The sequence below is a fragment of the Cupressus sempervirens genome, chromosome 9 (assembly GCF_028749045.1).
Source record: "Cupressus sempervirens isolate cs-2001-9-10 chromosome 9, ASM2874904v1, whole genome shotgun sequence".
Classification (NCBI taxonomy): Eukaryota; Viridiplantae; Streptophyta; class Pinopsida; order Cupressales; family Cupressaceae; genus Cupressus; species Cupressus sempervirens.
The window spans coordinates 236440956-236468317 of NC_143126.1; positions in this window are offsets into that span (position 1 = coordinate 236440956).

The following is a 27362-nucleotide window of genomic DNA, read 5'->3' on the forward strand; positions in this document are numbered from 1 at the left end:
TATCTCTAACATTCTCTCTCCATGACTATCCCACGTCTCTCACCCTCTCCCCCTTCTCTATCTCTCTCATCGCCTCTGATTATTATCACTAAATCTCATTTTCTAGTGTATCTTTACCCCTCTCATCCTCTCTCTTGGTGTCTACTTCACGTCTCACCTCATCTCCTATTTTATTTTCTATGATATGCATCATCCTCTCTCTCTCTCTCTCTCTCTCTCTCTCTCTCTCTCTCTCTCTCTCTCTCTCTCTCTCACATACATCTCTCTATGTCAACCTCATGTCTCTATCCCTACATCCTCTTGTATCACTCTCTCTCACACATGTACCTTGTTTCAGGACCCTTTATCTCTAGAATTCTCTATATCTCTTACCCTCTTCCCTTGTCTTGCTCTTTCTCTTGTTCATGTTACCTCCTACTATTTATCTCATGTATCTTTCTCTCACCCTCCCTTAGTTTCTACTTCATGTCTTGCCTCTCTCTCTCATCCCTCTCTCTCTATGTATACCTCATGTTTCTCACCCTCTCCCCCTTGTCTCAGTCTTTCTCTCTATCATGTTACATCATGTGATTTATCTCTCTCTCTCTCTCTCTCTCTCTCTCTCTCACACACACACACACACACACACACACACACATTATGCTCTAATTATTTCTCTCTCTCTTTGCCTCATATCTTCCCCATGTATGTTGTCTATTTATACCTAATATCTTCCCACTCTTCTCTCTTTCTAACTAAATTATATAATTAGTTTTAATACATCAATCCAATAGATTACTATAATATATAGTTTTCTCTAAGACAAGAATGAATGAACATTTTGTTATTTTAGCCTAAACATATTGAAACTCATTTCTCTTATAATTTAAAAATATATATATTTAAAAAGTTTAACATTTTTTCCCATCAAATGTCATAGTATAATTTTTTCCATAATTCTTATAAAATATAAATTCATTTTATTTATTCAATGCAAATTTTCAATAATAAGCATGACAAATGCTCAACTATAAAATCAATCACATCTAATGTAACTTTCTTATATTTAATTTTTTTAAAAATGATTAATGAAATGAAATTATATATTATTTTTTCTCTCAAAAAATTGAATTGCATATCTATATTTTTATAATCATTTTTATGTCAATGAAATTGCAAGACTTAAAAATATTTATAATAGAATGGAAAGAAATCTAAGATGACTTATAATATTATTTTTATTAAATAAAAACTAAACTATATTATAGAAAAAATAAAAATAAAAATAAAAATTTGAGATTGTAATAAGAAAAAAATTAAATACTTTTGTTTAAAATATAAAATATATAAATTTTAAAATGTTTCTAAAATAAATTTGAGTTGTTATAAGGTTTCTTGTTTCAATTTAGAACTTACTAAACTCAATCAATTAAAAACTATTTTAATTAGTTTTTATATGAATTATACAATATATTAAAAAAAGAGACCATTATCCTCTATGGAAATCTTGATTTGACGGAATACTCGAGATTTCTGCTATGAATTCCTTCACCCCATCGCCGGTCTCTCTCAAAATACATTTCTCAGAAGGACTCCTCTGTAGACTCCGTTGAAGCCTCCGGATCTTGAAAGTTCTTCGTCTATGAAACCCTTGGTTGCAATATGCAGGTCTTTGTACTTGAACCTGTGAGGCCAATACTCCACCTCCCATTCTTCAATAAGATCTATGTACAGGTTTATCTTCCACCGTATAACTGATGCTACCAACGCCACCAGGACGAGGAGAACGCAAGCTATGCTAATACCAGCTGCTATCATTTTAGAATTTTAGCTCTTGGATTTTGGGTGTAGCATGGATGGAAGATTAGATGCATTTAGGAATGGGGCAGAGGGATATTCATCTTTTGTGTCTTTGTCTCTATCATTGTCATTATCTGTAGAAATTGGAGATGTGGAAACCTAAGCTCTGCCATTAACTCCAAATTTGAACACATCCACATTTTCGGATTCAATCCAAACAAAGATGTTGCAAGCGCATCAAATAGAGAACTGAGTGGCTTTCTTGAAGAGCCCAACTTTGCGGTCTACAAAATTTTTTAATCATTGGCATTTGTCAGGTATGTACTGGACCTTCACCTTTCTTCTGCCCATGATATTCACCTGCAACTTCACCGAATGCTATCAAACTGCCCAAAATGTGAGTTGCCAATATTCCACAATATTTCTGTATCGACTATAAAGTAGAAAAGATCAGTTACAAGATTGCTTCAGTTACGTTGTCTCTTCAGTTAACGTTGGCTGTACGAATAGCTCTGGCTACATGAAACGTACAATAGGTTATTAAAATCAAAATTTAATGACATATTAAGGTGGACTCAACATACACGTAAATGAACGTCAATTTTTTTTCAAATGTCAAATTATTTACAACCAAGACTACTTAGATTGTACAAGCCTCTCAGCTTAATAAGCATGCATACACTTACCTGATTATAGTTCAACTAATTGCCTACACATCAATAGAAAACTTAAGATGTTAACCAACATAGGTTTAAAATATTTATGACATTAATCAACATGGGTTTAATATACTTCATGTCCATATTATAGAAGGATTCCAAATCCTTGTTAGTACGCTCCTAAAGAAAATATCCTGCAATGATAGGATTAAATAATATCACATTTCTTATAGGAATTTGGTCAAATGATTAAGAATTTTCTCCTTGAAGCTCTATTTCAATAAATTCTAAGATTTTGAACCTTGATGAATATACATAGATTATTCAACTAGTCTATATAAAAAACTATTAATGTTCCATGAATAACCTTATTGACACATTATGTTTCCTAATAGATAGTGAGATCTATTTGACCATATCCATACTAGCATATCAAATTTTCTAGCTTTAAGACATCAACCAATGTCAGTAACAAGACTTGCAATTATTAAACTTTATTAAATGCCACATTTTCCCAATCTATTATGTCAAAAAATTTAAATGTAGGTGTCAAGATATAACCCTTAGATTTTTCTATAGAAATAATAGTTTTTCTATAAAACTTGTCAATTTTGTAATTGTTACCATTATGAACATCCAAAGATGAAGCCTCTAATGGAAAGATAGTACTTAGGTATGTTTTTGCACTCCATGCTTAAGCCATGGTAGTATATTTACTTGAATAAAATAGCCTTCTATTAGCATCTAAAGAAGATCCCTATTTTAACTTTCTCATAGACACTCTTAAAGACCATTGAAAGATATTTCTCATATCTCCTACTTAATTTTTCAGACAAGCTAATATACTAGTATGTATACTATGTATTGAAAGTTCCTTTAGACATTCATTGCATTGATATCATGTTCATAGTGTAAGTATCTTTTTGAAAGAATGCTCTCTACCGTTGATTCTTCTTGTTCCTTCTTTAGTACATCTTCATGTATGATTATGCAGGATCTCTCTTACACTTGGTCACGACTCTTGCGTTTCATGATCCCTTCAAGTTAAAATCTCTTGTCGAGTTTTTTTTCGTATGTGCTTTCAAGGTGTGACTACTTCTGTGTCCATGTGTTCTCCTATCCTTTTCATAGCATGAGAACAAAACTGACAAAAAAAAGCAGGAAAATGCACAATCTGTTCACATCATTCTCCTAATCAAACCTTTGTTAGATAAGAGTGATCTTTGCTGGTAGAGAATGTGATTTAACAATTTTATCATTAGTTGGCACTTTGACATTTATTATCCCACATTCAGTAAACCTAGAATCTTGTGATGGAGGTGTTAGATTAGAATATACAATTAAGAAATCCTATTGTTTGTGATGCTCCAAGAACTAGCCCTACAATCCAAGACTACTCAATGGATTCTCTGTAAAGAGAAGGTTGTAATCGTCCTATGGTTGTCTAGGTGGAAATATTTTTCTTTTGTTTTTGGGCAGGTGAGATAGGCGGAAATGTTGGTGAAGTTGGGAACTACATTTGAATAACAAAAATTTGGACCCTTTGGAAAATTCCATTTCATGGATCCTACAATCACAATAAATTAAATTTGAGAGGTTTCGAGGGTGCAATGCTCAACTGTCAATACTCCCTTGTAAAATATGGATTTTATAAAAATGCACAACTATTTGATGCCATTTGTACATTTGGTAGGAACACCACTAGACATACTTTCTACTACTGAAAAAACTCATTCAGTGCTCCCCATAATACACAATAATTTGAAGAGCTCTTTGTGTGAGATGAAACCTATATCAAATTTGAAGGACTCAATTAAGAAAACCTAGGCATTGAGTGCCCTACAACCAAAGAATGACTGCTCCATGGCTTGTCTGTGAGAGCCCACAAAACTTTTTGGTCTTTGTTCTTCCTAAAAAAATTATTATATACCAAATTAGCACTATGAAATTTCCAATCCCCAATGTGATATTATGCATTATTCAAAACTATTAATGCTACACAAATGATGTTATTGGAAAATTATTTTCCTTGCTAATAATTTACTAGTAACTGGGATGCATTTGAGATGAATTGCTAGCATTAAACTTTATGAAATACCTAACTATTTCCATTTTTTAATCTTTTATGCTAATGAGAAAACTTTGGAAAGAATGTGGAATATCTACTTAGTTCAGATCTTGGACCTAAGAATTCACTATTGAGAATGCCCTATTAATCTTATCAAAATTTTATTTGTAATTAGTTGTAATGTCCCCCTACCTCCTAAGTTAATTGTAACTTGATCCCTTGATATGAAAACCTTTACTAAGATTTTATCTTTATCATCTTTGAGGCTATCCTTTTATTAATTTAAATCGCCCCTTTTAAATTAATGGATTTTCTAAGAGAAATTATTTTTCTCAGTTTGATGTTATAAGAGTTTGTTGAGGGAATAGTGGCTACAATGATTATATTTCTGTCAATGGTATTCGTTCCTTGCACAAAATATTCAAGAACCCTACTGTTCAATTCCTATATGAATGGTTCATAAAAACATTTAAGTCCTTGTGTATTATAAAATTCCTTGTATTGTAGGCACAGTCTCTCTTGGACTTAATTATTTGCAATATTCTTATGTATTTTCCTAATTAGACTCTTCAAAAATTGATTGTGTAAAGATATTCTTATTTCATAATGATTTGATTATTTTAGAGTTTCGTGGTTTTTAATGTGATCTCTGAGATATATGGATTAGTTTATCTATATATTATCTCTAATTAATAAATCAGACCTATTTAATTTGTGTTTAACTCCAAACCTGTGATCAGTTGTAAGATGGCAGTAATTACTTGACCTGCGACTAATCTCACTATCCCTTGTTATTTTAACTCCTTGCACATTGGTAAGAACCCTCTGATTTATCTGTTGCTCTGATACTGAGAACCCAAACGGAGCAGTTTCTACTAGAAGTTGATGTGAAATTACTGTAGATGACTGGACTGGAATGTGCAGTTTGGCAGCAAAAATCAGCCTTGTTTAATCATCATCGTTAGATGGTCATCCTTGGAACTGCAATCGATCGATACTACATCTATAACAGTCACAAATCAATTCTCTTAACTGGAAAAATTGATGCAAGATCTTTAAAATTAACTTTAGTGCAACCCTTGTGTGAGGAAACTCTTGTAGTTGGCGTAAAATGCTTATGTTGTGTTTCATAATATCGGTTACCTGTTACTGTATTAATTTCCATTAACGTATTTAACTTGTATTTGTACCTTTTGATTGATGCAGATAAATTTATTTGATCAAATTAGGTTCTATCAGATGATGTTATATATGATAAAGGGTTGCGCTGGGTTGGGGCTCCACGGGCACAAGGCTTTTATATGATCTATGTACTTTTTTTAATTCCCAAAGGTAAATTATATAGACACTAAATTGCAAAGATTATTGTTCTCAAACAATTACAATAGTTCAAAGTCTATTAAGTTCATAATATAATCATACTCTCCTAGTACACCATTTCTTTAATTATTCCCAATCCATGGTCGAGGGATGCTGATAAGTTACATTTTCTATAATATTTTCTATGTGAAAGATGTGAATAACATTTTTTGGTCTACTATGTAAGCTATTAATATTTATCTATTTGTTCTTTACTGTAGGCTGGTGCATTCTTTTCTTTTGTTAACCACATAAATTATCTTGTACCAAACATTTTAAGTAATAGTTTTTAGCATTCAATTTCTTTTCCCTATGCTAATCATTTTCTAGTTTGCTCATGCAGGTTTCCATATATCGGTCATATTATTATACTTGGCAGTAAATACAATTTTTTCTTCTCGAGTAACAACAATGTGTTTACTATATTGATTTAAGTCATTACTTTCACATTAGTCCATGGTTTTGTTAGTACCTTATTACCTTGTCCTTAAAAGTGAATGCCACTATATTCAACTCATTCTTGTTATTTCTATAGCATGACATTGGTGACTCTTTTATTTGTGGTGAGATAAGGGGGTGCGTTGACTACAATGAAAGATATGTTTAAAACACAATTCAAGAATACTCAATTTTTTAACCATGGTATGATATAAAATCATTTTTTCTCATATAATAGTAACACTATTTTCTAATGCATTGCTCTAGTATTTGTCATTGTGTTGCCTTTGGTAGTGGTCTAAAACCTTTCTCATTATCCTCATATGGTCACTAATTTTTTGACCTTATGAGTACCCATTCTAGACTCTCACATCATGGTTCTACATTGATACTTGATAGCATATAAAAGTCACAACTCCCTGAGCTTTTTTCAATAGTTTTGATAGAATCAACTCTATTTTGTGTAGCTATCAAATAGAGTTTCCATAAAATGACAAGAAGGAGATTTGAAGCCAAAGAAGAAAGTAGTTTCTTTCTTGTAACTTCTATGACATTCCTTCATTGATACACTAGTACATTAACATAGCATGACTTATCTTTGATAGATTGATGTATTAACAACTAAGTTGTCAAATTAATCTTGTGGATTTTTGTTTAAACTATATATACTATAATTTTCCAATACTAGTGATCTTTCTTTTTAAAATATGCAATTTCTAGCACAACTCATTTGCATGGCATCAAATATCAGAAGGCACATAATGTTTTTAGCATCCTTCCTAGAAAAGAAATAGTAATATTATCCTTGGAGTTGGAATTATTTTGGTCATTTTTTATTTCTGTTGATTTGCAGAGGAATAAAATTTATTATTTTATTCCATCTCATTGTAGTGTGATTGAGAGAGAGGTTCATCATTATCCTTGGGTTTAGCTTTCAAAATTGGCCTCTACATCTGACTATTGAGCTAGCCTAACCACACTATGAATATATTTTGATCCGTCACATCTCTTCTCCTTTGGACTACCTATAAAATTTACTTTTCTAAGCCTACACTCTTTTCTCTTGTCTTTTCCTCAAATGTTGTCAATATTATGCACTTTTTTTTTGTTTAAATGGGCATGCTTCCTACATAATTTGAATTGTAACTATTTCGATTCATTTTTGTGTGCCTTTATATTCAATGATGATGTGTAGTCCTCATAAGTCAGAAGATATCTCATGAGTATCCTACCACTTCTATTCACTAACTTAGTGTGTGCTTTAGTTTATCGGTACAATTTTAATCAATAGTGGTCAAATATGGGGTCCTTAGGCATGTAGGGAGTGTGTTGTCTTTTCTTGGCTACTTTTAAAAACTCTTTGTTGTGCAACATTTCTTTGACTATTAGTGCCCAAGAACAGAATGAATCAAAGAAGGTAATGAAAATAAAACAATGTGATGAAACTAGTAAACATTAATTGAAGATAAAAATAAAAATCAATGCAAATTTTGCCTCTCTTCCCATCCTTAAATAAAGGTACTTATTATAGAATGTTTCAATTGATTTATTGAACCATTCAAGAAAGTTTTTGGTTGATTTTTAGTAACTTTTAATTAATTAGAAAATTTATAGTGAAAATAATGATGCGATTGTTGGAATGTTCAAATGGGAAGAGTACTTCTAAGAGGGGGGTGGGGGTGGGGGTGGGGGTGCGGGGGTGAGGTTAATCAGAAGTAACCATTTTTTATCCTTTTAAACCCTTATTAACACGTAACTCAAAGTAATGTGCATACTTGTAAACTTATAAGAAAACATAAAATGAAAGCATGCATCAACATATAACACTAGAATTGATAAACCAGAAACCCTCCATGAATAATAAGGTAAAAAAGGGGTCGGGGAACACCCACAAAAATTACTGTATCAATCAATGTTCAACCACTTCTGATGGTCTGCTCTATGAAAGGCCTGCCCTGTTAAAAGCTTTACACTGTATCAATTGTGACCTAGTTAGAGGATTTACAAACACTTACATGAAGTGTCACCCTATTAAAAGATTTACAATAGGTTGTCAAACCCACCTAATACATAGGATTTTTAATCACCTTCCCCAAAGGTTCTCCTACCTAGCTTTTCATGCCCAAACTATGAGGGCATAAACACACATTTTTTTTGTTTTGTTTATAATAATTAGAAAGCTCTAAGTTTGAAATGATTGTGATAATAGTTTAAGTAAAGGTTCTCTACATTTCATATTAAGGTTATAATCTTGTGGAGGAATGCATCGTTAAATTTTGAACTCTCGTTATTAATCTGATCTCGACATTTGTTACAATACTACATAATTATACTTAATCTAAATTGCTTAAATTAGAAACTAATTTTAACAAGTACTAACCAATTCTCGATTAAAGCTAACAAAATTCCATTTAATTAAATATTTAGAACACTAACTAAAACATAAACTAACTTTATGAAAAAAATGAAAATTAAAACAACTTTAATAAAATACTTGCTAACTAATACTACTATAAAATATATCAACTAAATCTTATTAAATTTAAATTTAATTAAATTACAATTAACTAAATTTAATACCCTCTAACTAAATATAAATCAATAATTCATTTAAATTAATATTAATTTAACGTGATACTTAATTCATAACAAAACTAACATAAACTAATTTATACTAAACAACTTTTAAATTACATTGAAAAATAACTAACTAAAGCTATTAAAAAACAAGAAAAAAGTAATTATATAACATATACTAACTCAAATTAAAAACTTTGCAAAAATTAACACATACTAAGTCACTTTTAACACTAACTAAATTTATATTTTAACATAATACTAAACTAAAACTAACTTAAATTTAAAACTAAAAAACTAAAACATGCACAAACTACCCTTAAAAAAAAGCTTAATAAAATCTACTAACATCTATCCTACAAATAACAATTTATACATTAAATACTAACCCTTAACCATAATAAAAATTTCTATTCTAGCTTAAAACATTATTCTACTTTCTAGCCATAATGTCACATCTGTAAAACTAACTTAAAGTCTTAATGATAAACTTAATTTAAAATATTACTAAACCTAACAATAAAATTTACTAACTAACCAAACTAATTTCCTAACTATACTGCAAAAAAAGCTAAGACCATCAGTAGCCTAAGCCAAAAGGCTCGCCCCATGTGTGGACCACTTCCCAAGGGCATCGCGTTGTCCAATGTCTACGCAGTGCAGACTTGGTCCCCGCCCTCTCCCCAATGCGTGACCTTTCAGAAGGAGGTGAGCACTTGGAAGGAAAATGGAGGAGACAATTGCAAGTTTGATATTTTTTTAAAATAAACTTCCTTCATTCCCCCCCCACACAATTGCTAAATGATAACCAATGAGGAGCACTCCACTAAATAAGCTGACTTGACTAAATGTCAGACTGACAAGGGTCATGCGATCCAAGGATGATAGATGGAGAATTTTGCATGGGGAAGCTTTTATGGGGTAAACTTCAATGTGGTTTAGGCACACCAAGTCATGAATGACTGCGCCTAGAGTGGAGGAAAAAGGTAAATCATCAAGTCCAAAAGGTTTATTTGGTGATAGTTTTAGGATATTTTGAAATAAAGAAAATATAATTTTATTTAATTTTGTTGCATTGAGATGTTAAGTTTTATTTTAAAACAAATGAATTTTAAAGGGCATTTTGAGGAATACTCCCTGTTGCACCAAGGGATTTAAAATTCTTTCTACATGTAAAATCCAGAGAGCATTTTGCTCCTGGGGGGAGTGATTTTTTTTTTCGTATCAATTTTTTCTAAGTATGATTTTTTTTAAGTTGATTTCTTTATTAAGAGGGGTTATATTTTTTTCAATAAATCTAATAGGACCCATATCAAATTAAATATACCAAGGATTTGAATGATCCATTTTAACTATAATGCAAGAATTGATTTAACTCCATTAATCACAAAAACTAGTCTTTCATTCATAATAGAATTTTCGTTTCCAACATATAAGAAAAACTTGAAATTTTCCTAATTTAATCAAACATCATTTCCATCCTATTTTTTTATGTGCATCCATCTAATTTAAAATTATGATTAAGTCACATGATAAACAATTATACTCAATCATCAATTTTATTGGTAAACTTGATTCAAAGGCTCAGCCGGGAATGAACCAGGAAGAAAACCTGGTGTTGTTGCCATTATAACAAGGTTTTGAGGGAGAAATTACATAGGATTTCAATCCTAAATTACAACACTTAATTTCAATTTCCTTCATGACCCTCATCAAGGGTTCCATATCAAATTCTGCAACACATTTCTACGAACCATGGAGGAAACAAATCTGATCAGGTCACAACCAAGCATAACCAAGAGACAATCAAACATGCATATTCATACATGGTTTACTCAATAGGATTCATAATGAATCAAAAATAGGGAAAGGTGGATTTTTCCAACAGGAGATGTCAGACGCAACACCAAACTAGGTGCCCAATCGGGGCTATAAATCAAGAACTTCTATTCTTCCATTCTTACATGCCAAAACTCATACGTGGTTTGTGCTGATAGGTAGGGGCCCATAAAACCTTACCCTCTCTCCTTCTTCTCATCCTGAGAAGAGACTCTACACTATTGGATTCCAACTAAAATGCCCTTTCTCGAAATTGACCACTTCTGCCCTCTCCAAGGGTGAGTAATGTCAAAAAACCCATGCAAGAACATCTCAAAATTCAAACATAAACATGAAAGGAAATCATTCAAAATAAAATGGTTTTCAAAGCTTCCCAAGATAATAAAAAACATACAAACATTCAAACACAACAACAAGGTAGCATAAGCATGAAACAAACATGAAATCTGAACAAGGGAGATGAGAATTCCTACCTTCACAAAGAGGTAATGGAAAATGAACAAGTTTGAGTAGAGCTTTTCCCTTCCTTGCTTCAATCTTCCAAGACTCCTCTCTAAATGTAGAGATTGGGTAACAACCTCTACTAGACCAAGAAGGGCCTCTAAATAAGCCTCAAACTCAACCACCAAAGGGATCAATAACTTCTCCCACCCACTAACAATTATAGAAACTCCTAACTCAACCAACACTATGGTTAAACACTAAGTGGAGGTGGGGTGATGAAACTCATGGTAGCCATATTTAATTTCCACACAAAGGCAAAAAGAGAAATTTTCAGTGGCCTCAAAAGTCAATAAAAGGGGCTTAGGGGTTGGAAAAGACCCCCAACCCATACCCATACCCCTTGGGTATAAATATTACATGTTTTAAAGCCTAACGAATAGGTTTAGAGCCAAACAAAGGCTAGGAATAAAATAGGACCATCTAACAACTCTAACAATGCAGATTAAGCACTAATCCAGATTAAGGGTGGCTAAACTTGATTAAGAACCAAATTAGCAAACTAACACTAACTTAAACCAACTTCGGTCCAAAGGTTACACAACTAACCCTAATCAGCACGCTGAAGAGCATACACAATTCACGAGTGTCAAGAGACACTATAAGAACACAGTTTATGAACATTAACATTTACTGATCACAGGAAAATACATACATACATTTCAAAATACAATACTTGAATTATGAACAACAAGGTTTCCAAAATTAGCACATAGGGATCAGTTATGTTCCTCTGTTGGTTTCCTCAGCTAAAATATCTACACACTTATTGCACACATCAGTAGTCCCAAAAATCACATGTACATATGTATATATACGTATCAAGAATCACATAAATTAAAACATCCATCTATAACAAAAATTAGGGTTCCTCTCATCCTATTCAATTCTTAACCATTTAAAATGTCTTAAATCAAAGTATCAACCCTACATTTACTAATTTCATCAACATACATATACATGAAACATTAAATGATAAACATCAAATATATCTAAAAGTAACATCACATAGCATGAAATAATATAATATGTTCAAGCATCAGATAATGTCTCGACATCTCGAGTCGTGAGTATCAAAATGATAAAGTAATAACTAAGGCTACGAAGGGTCGGGGCAAGGCCTCACATAGCTATTAAGCTAACGTATCAATATAGGATTTCAGCATCTAATACAATTGTCAGAAAAAATTAAAACATTTGACCTAATTGAATGCAATCTAAAATTGATATGTTCAGGTACTAGATCTACTCTTATTGTTCTGATCTTTGTATGTGCTCCTTTTCCCTTGTACTATTCTGATCAACTTGTTATAAAATTACTGCTCTGTTCCTCTAAGTCTTTCCTTCTTCAAATTGAAATTTTGCTATAATCTCCCCATTCACTATTGTCATCCACACATGCAATGGGTTTTCAACCTCCTTTTAAATATTATAAAGACTTAGGGTTAGGTATGGATCTATGATCCATATTAAATCTCAAATTCCCACTCAAATCCTTTGTTTTCACTTATTGGTTGCATGATGTCTCCAATTTTTTGATTAGCTACATGCTAATTTCATAGGTATTTGAAAGGATTTGATCTTATCATCTTATCCTTTCATGAGTCATGCAAAAACTATTTTACATCTTAGTTTGTGATGGCACAAACTCTTATCCTGATCCTGAGTTACTTGGCACTCATTACATTACTGATGCTTAGCATGAATTGATTCCTAGATTGCTCGGCATCTATTACTTTCTTGGTTTTCTTGGCACATGTATGTTCTGTATTGCTCGACATCTGAACATTTTTGGATTACTCAGCACATGAACATTTCCTGGATCACTCGACACATACTACATTCTAAATAGCTCAGCATCAATTGTGGCTCAACACCTATTGAAATTTTGACTAGGCATACATTGTGTACTTGGCTTATATAGTGAAAATGGTTACATGTGTTGACACTCAATTGTCAAGACTATTATTTTGACCAACAACAATGTGTTGTTTAACATGCTTATTCTTATATAGTCATAAATTAATTTTTCATTCCCATACATAAGTATATTCATGTTATATATTGGATGAAGCTACACATAAGCCAATTCCTCTCAGGAAAATAAAATTTAAGAATTTGGAATCATCCAAAAAAATTATAATTAGTTTTCTACCTTCTTTGCACAAGTAAAGGTCTTTCTTTTTTTGTTCCAGAACTTTATTGTAACAAGGAAAACAAGTCGCATGTAATAAATTTGACAATAAATACATTTTCTTGATCTTTATATTATGCATTTAATAACATCACTATTCTTTAAAGGGTACTAGCTCAATGGAAGATCACCTACTTTACAAGTTGGAGGATGGTAGTCTGATTCCATTGTGCTCTAATATCATTAAATTAATGATTAAATAAATTACCAAATATATTACTACATATACTACCAACTATTCTACCAAATAAACTACCAAATAAAATGCCAAATCAAATACCAAATAAACTACCAAATAAGTATGATCAACTACTAAATAAATGATTAAATAAACTAATAGCTATCACGAATCAACAACCAAAGAAATGGCCAAATAAACCATCGCATAACAACAATAAATAACCAAATAAACTACCATGTAACAACAATAAATGACCAAATGAATGATTAAAATAGTTTGGTAATAAATTTTGTTGGGAGATAAATGTTTGGAAATATACTACCACTTGTCGCATGATCAAAATTAGTCATATATCTATAATAATTAGTAATTTATTTAATCATATATTGTTGTTTTTTTACTATTGAATGCTAGTTGGTAAGTTTCTAGGCCAAGGCCCAATATAGAAGTTGTGAGAACCATGGTAAAAGGTAAATGAAGGATCGAAGGATAGGTGGACATTGTGGCTCTCCCTTGTAGCTTCCTTTCATTTTTATTTATTAGCATGGAAGACCTCTAGTATGCACTGTGTGGAGGCCCTTGGATGTTTAGAAAATATTCTTTAGCCTTGAAAATATGTGAACCTACTATTGATATTTATGACACTTTCTTTCATTCAACTCTCATTTGGGTCTAGTTTCCTAGCCTTCCACTTCATTTCTAGAAGGATGATGTCCTTAAAGGATTAGCCTCCTTTTTTGGGGAACTTTTATCTATCTAGACCCTATGACAACCTCTAAATCAAAAAAAAATTATGCTAGGATCAATGTTAATGTTCATCAGCTATCTAGTTTACTAGAAAAATATTAAATTAGTTTCCAATCTTGATAAATGGAAGTAGGAAGTGGTGTATGTGGATCTCTCCTTTGATTTTTTTATTTGTAAAATTCTAGGTCTCTAGGCAAAGAAATCTATAGAGAAACAAATGAAATATGCTAAAAATGTTCCTTTTGCTAAGGTTCTAGAAGTTACAAAAATTATGGAAAAGAAAGGACCCAATCAAGAGTAATGAAGACAAGGAAGGTAAAGTTACCAAGGATTCAGAAGTTAAGTTTGATCAATTTGAGACACAATAAGATGCCAAGTTTGTTTCATCACCAAATAAAACGGATAAAAATGAGAAGGATAAATCTAGTGAAGAGGGGATTATGGTTGACTAGGCTAAAGGAATTGAAGATGACAACAAAATGGTTGGATTTGGTGATGTGATTCCACAAGCATCTTCTCCAAATATACCTATGGAGGAAGTATAATGCTAAGCTTCCCCAGAAAATCCTAATGAGGAATCAATCCACAGCTCTGATGTGGAGAAGTTATATATTGAAGAGAGGAACATGGCTAAGATCAGGATGTTGTATAGGAGGAGGGAGAGTTTATCTCTTCCCCCATTCCATCTAGAATAAAAAAATTCTATGAAAGTAAGCACAAAACTCCTTCATTTAGTGAAGCTCAATCTTTTCTAGTTTTGGGGGAAAGGTGCATCAATCTTTCAGTCTAATTAGAAGATGTAGGTATGGTTAAATCAACCTACAAAGAGGCTATCATATCTTTGAATGATAATAAAGTTTTATCTAAGGAAAATGTTCAAAAGATGCAGGAGGGTATGGGGAAAGAAGCATCAAAAAGGTTGATAAGGATATCAAATATGTTGCCTCCTTAGGAAAATCCACTAAGGGGTCTTATAAACATAATGTTGGACAACCCAAAAAAAATTGTTGAAAAGAGACCTGCATGACAAGTGAGAGAAATGGAGATTCTCCTAAATATAGCATATAAAAAATTTTCTACCATCAAGGACTTCAATCAAAGGAAATTTTTTAAAAAAAATATTGGAATATAAGGGGTTTAAATAACCCCCATAAATAGGATGTTCTAAGGAATATTGTTAAGGATTATAAACTGGATATGGTTGATTTGCAAGAAACCAAAATTCAGTGGAAAATATAAAATTGTTCAATTATGGTGGAGTGGTAAGTAACAATGGAAATGGTGCATTAGGTGGTATTGTCATCTTTTGGAATAATCACACCATTTTAGGTAAGCCTTTTTATTTTGATGGTAATGTTATTCATCTTGTGTTCTAAAATTAGGGATACTTTTTAGTGGGGAATATACAATATATATATTCGCTAATAAAAAAGTATCTAGAAAGAAATTTAAGGAGGATATCTCAATTCAAAGATATTCTTTTAGGATTCAAAATTGTCTGGCCATAAGCGATTTCAACAGTATTCTAAATAATGGAGAAAACTTTGGGGGTGTTTCAAACATTCAAGATGATAAACTAGATCTTATAGATTTTATTTCTAGAGAAGCTATTATGGATCTTGACTTGAGAGGTACTAAATATAATTGGTCCAATTATAGGGTGGGGGGAGATCTTATTCAGTTTACTCTTGATATGGATCATATATCTCATGATTGGCTATAAAGTTATTACTTCTGTCTTTAATCTTTACCTAAAATTGGTTTTGATCACTTTTAGATTCTCTTTACTACTCATCCAATGTACACTAGGAAGAAACTTTCCTTTAGATTTTAGAATATGTGGATGATCCATCTTTTTTTTGAATCTTGTTTCAAAGATTGGTGTGACATTAAGGTGGAAGCCATAGTTATGTTTAGATTCAAAATGAAACTGAAGGACTCTCAAGAGAATATAGAAAATTATGGTCTCTATGATCATCTTTATCATATAGAAAATTACCTTTTAGTGATATGTCATAACATCATTGCTAAGGAGTAGACCTTCTAGGGGAAAAAATCTAGATCGGTCTACCTACCAAAAGGGGACAATAATACCAACTACTTCCATATTACAACTCTCAAGCATAGGTTTTCTAATAATATCTCCTACCTCAACAATCTTATAGATAAAATATCTGATGAGGATGGAATATTTTTGGAGATGCAAATAGACTTTTCCTCTCTTCGCTCTACTGACAATATGCTAGATGTTGGGAATTAGGAGAGGCTTATGTCTAATAACATGGTTGATGAAAGATTGAATAGAGACCTGACCTCGATCCCATTTTTTAAGGAAATTGAGTGCTGGTTATGGCCTTCAAAGGAGACAAAGTGCCAAATCCAGTTGGATTCCTCATGTTCTTTTTTCTAGAAAATGTGGCATATAATTGGCAAAGATTTCTCCATTGTACTAAAGCATAAATTTTTTGGAGCTCACTCTCTATATAAGGATATCAACTCCTCTTTTATTTCTCTCATCCCCAAGAAGATTGGTGTTGATCAAGTGGACCAATTCATACTTATAAGTATTTGTAACTCCTTTTATAAGATCATCTCCAAAGTGATGAGTCATAGGTTTCAAAAAAATTTCTAGCTATCATTTCCTTCAAGAAAAATGGGCTATTCCGTGGTCAAAATATTCAAGATTCTATTATGGTGGTCCATAAAAACATTCACTCACTATTTAAATCCAAGAAATAGGGCTTGCATATGGCGCTTCATTTGTCTAAAGCTCATGATACTATTGATTAGGAATTTCTAATTAAGGTCCCTAAAGCTTTTGATTTGATAGTAGAAGCTCTTAGCTTATTCACACACTTATATCCACTCACACTATGGCTATTCTTATAAATGGGGCTTCAAATATTTATTTTTCATATTTCTAGAGGGCTCTATCAAGGGGGTCTTATCTTCCCAATCTTGGTTTTCATTCTATTTGATTGTTTGGGAAGATATCTTCCTAATTTTGGTATCAAAGGAGCTATTCATGTCTAAATCCATCTTCTTGCCAACAATCTTGTACCCAAAAATTATTTTTAGATGATACCATTATAATGGAGGAGGATTCAGTTAAGGAGGCTAAAACATTAAAATTGTTGTTAAACATCTACTCTTTTATGACTTGTCAATTAATCAACTAGAATAAAAGATCATTGTTCTCTCTTAGTACTCCTCAAGAAAGGAAAGATAGGATAACTTAGATCATTGGTTGTCCCATATCCACTTCACTTGGTGTTTATTTGGGTCTCACTCTTTGTTCTAGACCTCATAATACCTTTTGAAAAAGCTTGTTGGATAAATTTTTCCCATAAGCTAGTAGGATGGAAAGGTAATTTGTTGAGTTAAGTTGGTAAGGTAACTCTTCTTAAGTGTAACCTCTAGAACCTTCACACCTATGTGCTAAGTTTACTCAAGATCCTAAGTAAATACATTAATAAAATTTAAATAATTCAAAAGAATTTATTTTTGTTAGGGTTGGAACAAAGGAAAATAATGCCTCTTATTTCCTAGGATAATTTTTTCAAATCTAAAATGAAAGAGGTTATTATTCTAAGCTTTATTAAAAATTTAAACATGGCTATTCTATCCAAACAAATATGGAGAATCCATTCTTAGAAGAAGTCGAATATTATCCTTAGAAGAAACTATCTTGTTTCTTGCCCATCATTTTAGATTTCTTAAATGTTCCTAATATTGAAGGAGGCTCCCATAACTAGACATCCATTCAAGATTGCAAGACTATCACCAAAAAAGGTGCTTGATGAAAGCTGGTTAATAGGACAAAAATTAAATTTTGGTAAAACTTCTAATTGATGAATGTTCCTCATTGCTAGTAAAATAGAGGATTAAATAATCATTGATTAAATCAAAAGAATATATGGGGAGAAGGTTTGTGATTATTGGATTAATAATAATTGGGTCAATTTAGAGAGAATTCATGTTTATCTCCATTTTATCTAGACATCATTGAATTCTTGGAGAAGTGAAGAAAAGAGGATAGAATTATTTGGGGTAGTGACCCAAATGGGGTCTACTTTGTGGCCAATGGTTTGTCCTTGATCATCCCTACTAAGGAAACTATTTTTTCATGCATGCTACATAACCAGTATTGTAAACATGAAAAAATAGAAATTTAGACTATTAGCCCACTTCCTAGTATTTTTCATTAATTACTATTTTCTTAGTCTTGATCAAATCATTAAAATACCATTTATTTTGATTATAACCTATGGTTTGACCACTTTTCCTAACTCATTTAATTAAAAGGAAATTTATCCCTTTATATTAAATAAAAAGTTGCAGTTCCCATTTATCCTAAAGTGTAAACACATGAAACATTTTCCCTATTTAAAAAACTAAAGGAAAAGTATTTTTGTCTTATATGAGGGACACAAAAGTAAAGTCTTGATTGTGATGGGTTGACACTATTGTGCACATGGATCATTCAAACTTCATCCCCCACCCTTGATTATATCTCTCATGTCCTTTGATCTCTATCATGCATCTATCTTTAAAAGGGAGAGCTCTTTCTTCATTCTCATATCTCATTTTTTTTTAATAAGGTTATGTTACAAGATTTTTAGGTACTCTTTCGAGCTTTGGAGAGACTGTGGCATTATTGTATCCATACTTTAATTTCATAGTATCATTGTCATACTTTCATTACCTTAGTTTGTTTTATCCTTTAGACTAGTTCATCTAGCTAAACTAGAGGGACTTGTGACACTCTCATACTTGTTAGTTTAGCTTGTATTTGGTAGTCATTTATCTTTATTTGCATTTTGCATTGCATTACATGTTGGTTCTTGGACACTGGCATTGTATCTCTTGTCTTTGAATCTCTTGTTCTATAGTGCACCTTGCAAGGGACACATAACTAGGATAATTTGAGAGCCACAACACTTACATTTGTGGCTCTTGCATGCCATAGATAGACAAATCTAAGTCACCATTGAAGGTTCCTAATCAATGGGATCCCTTGGATAGAATTTCCTAGAGAAGTGCACCATTTTTTAGTATACATTTTTGGCACACACCATGAGGCTGGACAACCTTGTCAAGCTCTTAGTATTGCATTTTTTTTTCATTTTGTTACTTGTTGTTTCAGCTATTTTATTTGTAGACAAAATTATCATGTGATAGTTCTCTAGTATCATATGATACTTTACCCTATATCAATGTGATACATTTCTAGTACCATATGATATTGTATGTTATATCAATGTGATATTTTACTAGTTATTCTATTGACCATCTTTTTTAGCTTTTATCCCACGGCTATTATGTTAAGTATTACACACAATAACACATAGTATTGCACTGAGAGATGTTATCACTTGGTTATATGTGAAAGTGTTTTACAATACTTGTGTAGTTAGAAGTATTGCCCATACTAATTTAGTTTTCTATTTCAGTTCTTAGTTGGTATTTTTTTCCCTTGAATTTTTCCATTTTTAGATTTGGTAAGTATTTAATTCCATAACCTGGTTCTTTTGTAGGGATTTCTCACTTTCTTGCTAAAAAAGGAATGTCAAAGATAAAATTTTCAATGGGGCTACTAACATTTTTTCGTAGGGATTCCCAAAAAAACCAAACAAGAAAACCTAAAAAAATTTCTATGTATCTTCTTTCATTTCAATCTGTAGCATGATACTAGTTTTTCCTTTTCATTAGGCACATTAAACTTGTGAGTATGGGCTCATTCGTAGTAGGAGAGTATGTTCTTCACCTACTAGGTGAATTAAAAAACTTGACCATTCATTGACTCATGAAAGTGAGTAGGATACTCTACTTTTTGCTAGTTTTAATTAATCTATTTGACATGTTTGGGAGAAGCATCAAGGAATGAGAAAGTATGCTCTTCACCTCCTCTGGTCAATCATAAATCTTGACCTCTTTGGTATGGATCTATTTTTTTCCAATCTCCTTGTGAGATTCATACCTTTAGAGGGTCTTCTATTAGTTGAAAGATATACATAGAAATGGCCCAAAGTGGGAATGAGAAAGACTCAGCTAAACTAACCCACTATAATCACAATTCCCTTGAGAAAGAAAAAAGCATTGGGCAACATAAAAATTGTCTTTATCTAGTGAGAGTACTTGTGGGATTGGGACCATAAGGACACCACTAGATGGGAATTATTAAGGTACTCTTATGGCGATGAGGTTTATTACTTATCAGGTATAATAAGGTTTCTTTATATTAGGTGCAAGCGAGGTGTTGTGAATGAGACCCTTACTGGACACTAGGATTTAGAGACCACCCTTATTAGCTGCTCAATATCTTGATGCAAGAATTTATCTTAGTGGACTACCCAGATCACCCTTAGATGTTAGACTCACAATATGTGTTGCTTTGGTTATGTTAAAAGAACTTCCATGATAAATTCAATGTCTATTTTGGGAAACCACTTTGTGTGAGGCGAGGGGACACCAAGTGTGGGCCAAGGTGTTGAGTAATAAAGCACGACTTTTAGGTAGATATTTCATGGCATTTTCTTATTTTGTGCTAGACCCATGGAAATAATTTGAGAACACACACGATGGTAGAATTCATAGGATGTTTGTATTGAGAATCTCACAAGTGTTTTTATTTGTAAGGTCTCTTTGTCCCTTTCTCAATTACTCAAAGATGTGTGTTTGTTCATCTATTTACTTTCAAAATATCACAGTTGCTACTACAATATAAGAGAAAAATCTCTTGTAAATATCATTTTGCTCAAGCACATGAAAAATTGGGTCAAAATATAAGTGTTTTAGGCATGAAGTTAAGAAATATTGACTATGTTGAACTTGTATCACACTACTTGTATAAAAAATATTGTACAATACTCTTGGATTGCTTGAAGTACTGCACAACATTATAGACTCTACCGCTCGAGTATTCTACATTATGCCGCATGACCTTTTTTAATGTATTGTATCACTAGAAACTAACATCTAGCTATTATAGAAAATATTACATGAAATTTCCTATTGAACTTAATTCACCTAAATTTCTAGAAATAATTTTCTAAACCTATTGCCTTGAAGATTTGATTTTTAATTGCATTCTAGTTTATTAGTGTTGTTCTTGGTTGGTCCTACTATGTCCCTAGCCTATAATTTGCATATTTGGTTGTGTACTAGGCTGAAGAGATAAGTTTGCCTTCTTGTGCTAAAACTTGACATAAAAATTTATTCACTTGTCAAACTCATATATATCCTACTTTTTGGCTTTTTTTCTATTGAACTTATTGCCCTACTCTCAACTTATGTCACTAGTTCCATAAAATTCTTAGGCACTTTTGAAAAGATTCTAACTTTTCTACATTTCTTGACAAGTGAACATCCTGAATTTACAAGTTTAAATTACAAGTGCTTTGTGTCATCCTCCTAAGGTAAGATTCACCATTAGATGTTAATGACAACTAGGTTGCAATTTGGTCAAGGAAACTATCCTTCATTTTTCTTAGAACAATTAGCTTCCCCTAGACGTCCATGTAAGCAACACTTTGAAAAAAAAACCTATTTTTAACAAAGAACAAGATAAGACCACCACTTGGTATTCAATCCTATAACCACTTTGGTAGTTCCTTTGATACCCCCTTTGAAAATCCTAGAGATGAAGATAGTGTGTTTCTCACTATGAATCAAGAGTGGAATATTCACCTCTTAGATGTGCTCTTTGATATTAGGAGAGAACACATTGAAAGGAATAAAAGGCCAGTATATCTGAAAAAGATATGCTAGAGAAAGATAAACTTTATCAAGCCTGATGCATAGTCTCTAGGATAGCTACACATGATCATGAAGGAAATGATACTAACCAAAACAATACTCTAGGATAGTTTCTACAAGATACTATTAGAAAGTAAAGTCCACCAAGATACCTGAAAGGGAGCAAGGGCTGAATTAGTTATCTAATTAGTGAAATTTTAATCAAAATTATTAAAATTCAAACATGCAATCAATAAAAAAAAATATCATAAGAAGATACACATACACAATTACACTAGATATGTTAACTAGGGAAACTCTTGATCAGAGGGAAAACCCTAGTGGGGAATGTACTAATAAAATGATGTACTAATATATAAGTTTCTTGTATGAGGATGGACTCTATTAAGAGCCAATAAAATGCATTCACTACATCTTAGTCCCTGTTAGGAGACTTTGAAGCCCTATTATGACATTCCAAACCTATTAAGAGTTGTGGAAAGTAGGTGGATCCACTATCCAAACAACTTTAGGGGTAAGACCACCAAACTCATTGTCTAACTAGCCTCTATATTATTCCTTTCACAATAATAGAAATGCAACTTGTCTCACCGACTTGAACTATTTCTATATCCTTGTACTATGCCAATACCACAACAAATACTTCTTAGATCTCAATACCAAATCTCTAACTTTGCATCACAATGATCCCTTTGATTGCTTACTTACATTTACCAATTTTTCATATTACATTTCCAATTCACACTTACATATTTCATGACAAGGAAAATGCTTTCCTTTATACTATGTCCATAAAATAATTCATTGAGTCGGCCTTGAGGTTTTCTCAATTAAAATTATAATAGGAATCCTTAGGCTTAGCAACTCAATATACCCTCTTGAACCTTATTTCTAGATTAATCATGGCATATGATAATGTAATGCTAAATAAAAATAATTATCAAAGAATAAATAAAAAATACTCTTTTTCCAATGCAACCCAACAAGATTCTTTCAGAAGTGTTGGAATTTTCTAGGTGATGACCTAGGGGAAGCCCTTAGAGGAAGCAATAAATATAGTAATCTCTTTAGAGAAATGAACCAGACCTACTTCACCCTTATTCCAATAAAATTAGAAGCAAGCCATCCTAGGGACTTCATATTGATTGCTTTATATAACAATATTTGCAAGATACTCACCAGATCCCTCACTAACTGGCTTAAAATTATCCCCCCCCCACCCATTATCATATTTGATGAAAATAAAAGCTTTATACTAGGCAATTGACTATGGACAATATCATCATCATAGAATAACTCAACCACTCTATTCAAAAAAATAAAACTCCATGTATGCTAGTTAAATTAGACATTCAAAAAGCATATGAAAAAGTGCACCAGATATTCCTTTGCAAATGCATGGAGGTGTTTGGATTCTCTAAAAAATGGATTAACCTCATATTTAGTTGCATCTCCTCTCTCAAAATCTCCATTTTATTCAATGGATTTCTAGAAGGATTTTCTAGTATCCCTAGAGCCCTTAGGGAGGGTGACCCCATCTCTCCCTATCTATTTGTTATTATGGTTGAAGCCTTTGGAAGGTTGACCAAGGCCTCCCAAGAATAGGGACTCCTTAAAGGGATTAAGGTGATAGAAGGAATTCCCACCATAGCCCTTTAGGAGCTCATGAATGATACCATTGTGCCTGACCAATACTCAAATCCAACATTAACTTATGTATGGTAAGCCCAAGAAAGATATTCAATGTTGACAAGTTAGAAATTTTATTTATCAATACAATCTTAATCATCCACATATGATATGCAATAGTTGGGGTTTATCGAAGGTGCTTGACCTTGCAAATTTTAGGGTATGCCTTTGGAGAAATAGATCAAGTCTACAAATGTGTGGGACCAAGTCATTAAAAATGTGGATAGCAAAATAGGTAAATATAAATCTAGATGGCTCTCCAATATTAGTGAATTAACAATGAAAAAATCTATTCCTATTGCACTACACTCATATAAGATATCATGCCTCTCCTAACATTCAAAGATAAAGATAATATTGAGGAAAAAATGAAATCCTTCATCTATAAAGGTAACTCCCAAAAAAAGAATCTCACACTCATTAAATTGGATAACATGTATAAATGTATTAAGAATGGAGGTATAGGTATTGGAAAGCTCATGTGGAAATATAAATCCTTTGGAGCTAAACTAGTGTGGAGAATCCACAAGGAACATAATAGGAAGTGGGCCAAAGTTAGTTTCCACAAATATCAGTCTCCAAATGATCCCTTGAGCATATTTAGAACAAAATTTTCTCCTAGAGGCTCTTAGATTTCAAATTTGATTCTAGATAAAAGACCCTCGATTGTGAATAATTTGTCAATAAACTTCATTTTTAGCCCATGTGTGCATCTAATAAGAAAGACATGTTGAATGAGTATAGAAGTCTTCCTACAATTCCTAAACTTATTTAATGTTAGCCCTTATTTCACTAAAAAATGCACAACATTTTTAGCCTATGTAACATGCCACCAAGATTTTGTATCTCGTTGATTTTACATGCGATATCGCACAAGCATGAAGATACACCATATTTTTGGTGTGTGTACATTGAATGAGAAAATTAGGATTACTATGACAACCAAACTCATTTGACACCAAATTCTATGATGTACATAGTTCAAAACTATAGTGTATTTAAAAAAATTCTACACTTAGTAAAAATATTCCTACCTTATCTGTTTTGATGGAGGGTTAATTTTTTTTAATGTGATGCATTTTTTATTACAACTACTCACAAATCAAGTGATATTGATCACATAGCTTAAACATTACATATTCTACTACCTCATATATGAAAAAGCTATGTAGATCATGGATGTTTAACTCATATGGTAATACTTAAATGTGGTTGGAAAGCATAACATAACAACTAACAAAAAAGTACAATAAATTAAATACGAGTGAAAGGGTAAGTAGAACTAGCCCCACATCCACCTAAGAAGTCAAAGCTTAGTGTGTGATGTTTAAGGGTGCCAAAAAAAGCTAGCACAAACACCTGGATGAATTAAAACATTAATAGTCTAAATAGGGAAAAAATAGAAAAGAAACAACACAAAAGTGGAAGAAGCTGGACTACATATTTCATTTTCTCTTTTAGATCTAGGTGAATGTCTTTTATCTTATTTTTGAGCTCTTTGATATCATTTTTGTCGATTTGGATTCCTTTCTTCTACTTCTTCTTGGCGTTGGATCAGATCAATTTTCCAAGACGAGCACCCTGCTCTTCCTTCTCAACTTCCTCTAGATCAAGCACAAGCTTCACCTCCTTATCTTGACCTGATAAATCCAACACCCTATTCATGTACTCTATGATGTCTTCAAGAAGACCTTGACATCTAGTCAACACATCCCTTGTCAAATTTTCTATTTTTTCAAATTTCTCTTCATTTCTTTGATTATCTCGAGATTACCCTTATACTCTACCTCCTCCTTCCAAGGTAACTTTTAGTGGCTAATATTCATCAGTTGGCCAATTTAAGAAAATTTTGGCTAATAATATAAGATTTAATGTGACCTAAATCACAACATTTAACAAAGATTTAGTTCTTAAATATTTAAAATTGCTCAATATTTTATTTTATTTAAAAACTTAAACTCAAAGATTCACCACAATATTCAATACATGAATATATTTGGTTCACCTGAATATTATATATTATTGGAGAAATTATAATGAATTCACCAATAATTATCATAATTATTAGTTACTTTAGGGATATATCATCAAAATTTAATTTTTACCATTGATTTAAATATAATGTAATGATCCTCATAATATTCCATGAGGTAAAAAAAGGTTCAATATTGATTTGTAATACTCCATGGTGATTAATGAGATTCCTATTATTATTGAGGTTCACCAAGATATTATACACAAAAATTATGATTCCAAAATAATCTCCAAATAAAATAACCTTTAAAATAAGAACATTGGAGAGATTTTCTAATTGAAATAAATTTTCTTTTCAAAATAATGAAAGATTCACCTATATTTTATATATTTTTGTAGAGGGGCATGTCTTAAAATTTACCCTGTACTCCTTCTACCCTTTCTTAGCCTCTTTAGTCCACATATCCTCTATTTTCCCTTCTATATTTTTGCATTTTAAATTGTACATTTTAAGGGATTGGAAATTCCATTTATCTTGTCCAAGCGAGTAGAGGGAGATTTCTTCTGTAGTTTCCAAAACACCACGAGGAAAGCCAATAGACAGATAACTAATATCTTTCTCCATAAACTTGACAATAAACTAATCCGCATCAACTACTTGCAACATTCAAATCACATCCTTTCACTATATTTTTTCTCTCCTAGAAAGCCTTGTCCATTTTCTCAATTAGTTTCTAACTATGTGCCAGGCCTTCAATCTCCTTACTTTCAACATATTATAGAGAATTGAATACATTATGCTCAACTGACTCAACATAGCACAAAAACTAATGGATTCTTCATAATCCTCTTCTTCCACATTCTCCTGAGTAGCCTAAATATATTTTTCTTTGATTACTTTTGGAGAACTCATCTAATTATGAACTAGACATGGAGAGGGTGGGGAAATAAAGTCATTACCACTCCAAAAAAATATTTCCATAGATTCATAATTTTCAACTTAATCTTAATTATTTGTGTCCATCAAGCTACTTTCCCCTTCCCCTTAGCGACATCTTTTTGTTCTTCATATTCCCTTTTTACTTTTGATTCTGAGACAAGCTCCGCATAATTGACCTTATCCTTCTTCCTATTTGTAGAACCAAGGGATTTGATTCCTAATTCTACTAAATTCTCTTTACCCTTTCCCAATTTATCCCTTGAATGAGCCATTTTAGCATAATGTTCCAAAATCTTCCTTAGAACAAATTCACAAACAATTTTTTTGACATAATTGTTAATGATGCTTATAATACCCTTAGGAAAGATAGATTTATTGGGTTTGGATCTTAAATAGTTAATACTATGATAAAATGAAAAAAGAATATAGAAGGGAAACTAAACCCTTTTCAATATCTAAAGTGATTAAAAAGCACAAAGTGAAAGGTTTGAGCCCTATCATTTCTCTCATCAAGTGAAACATGTTCCATTCTAGTAGGAAGAACATGCCTTCGAAGAAATTGAATGGATGACATGAAATCTATTAGTTAAATTAAGAGGTCTTTTCCTTAAATTATAGAAATTTAAGACCACTAGATCGATTTAAAGCTTTCTATTTCT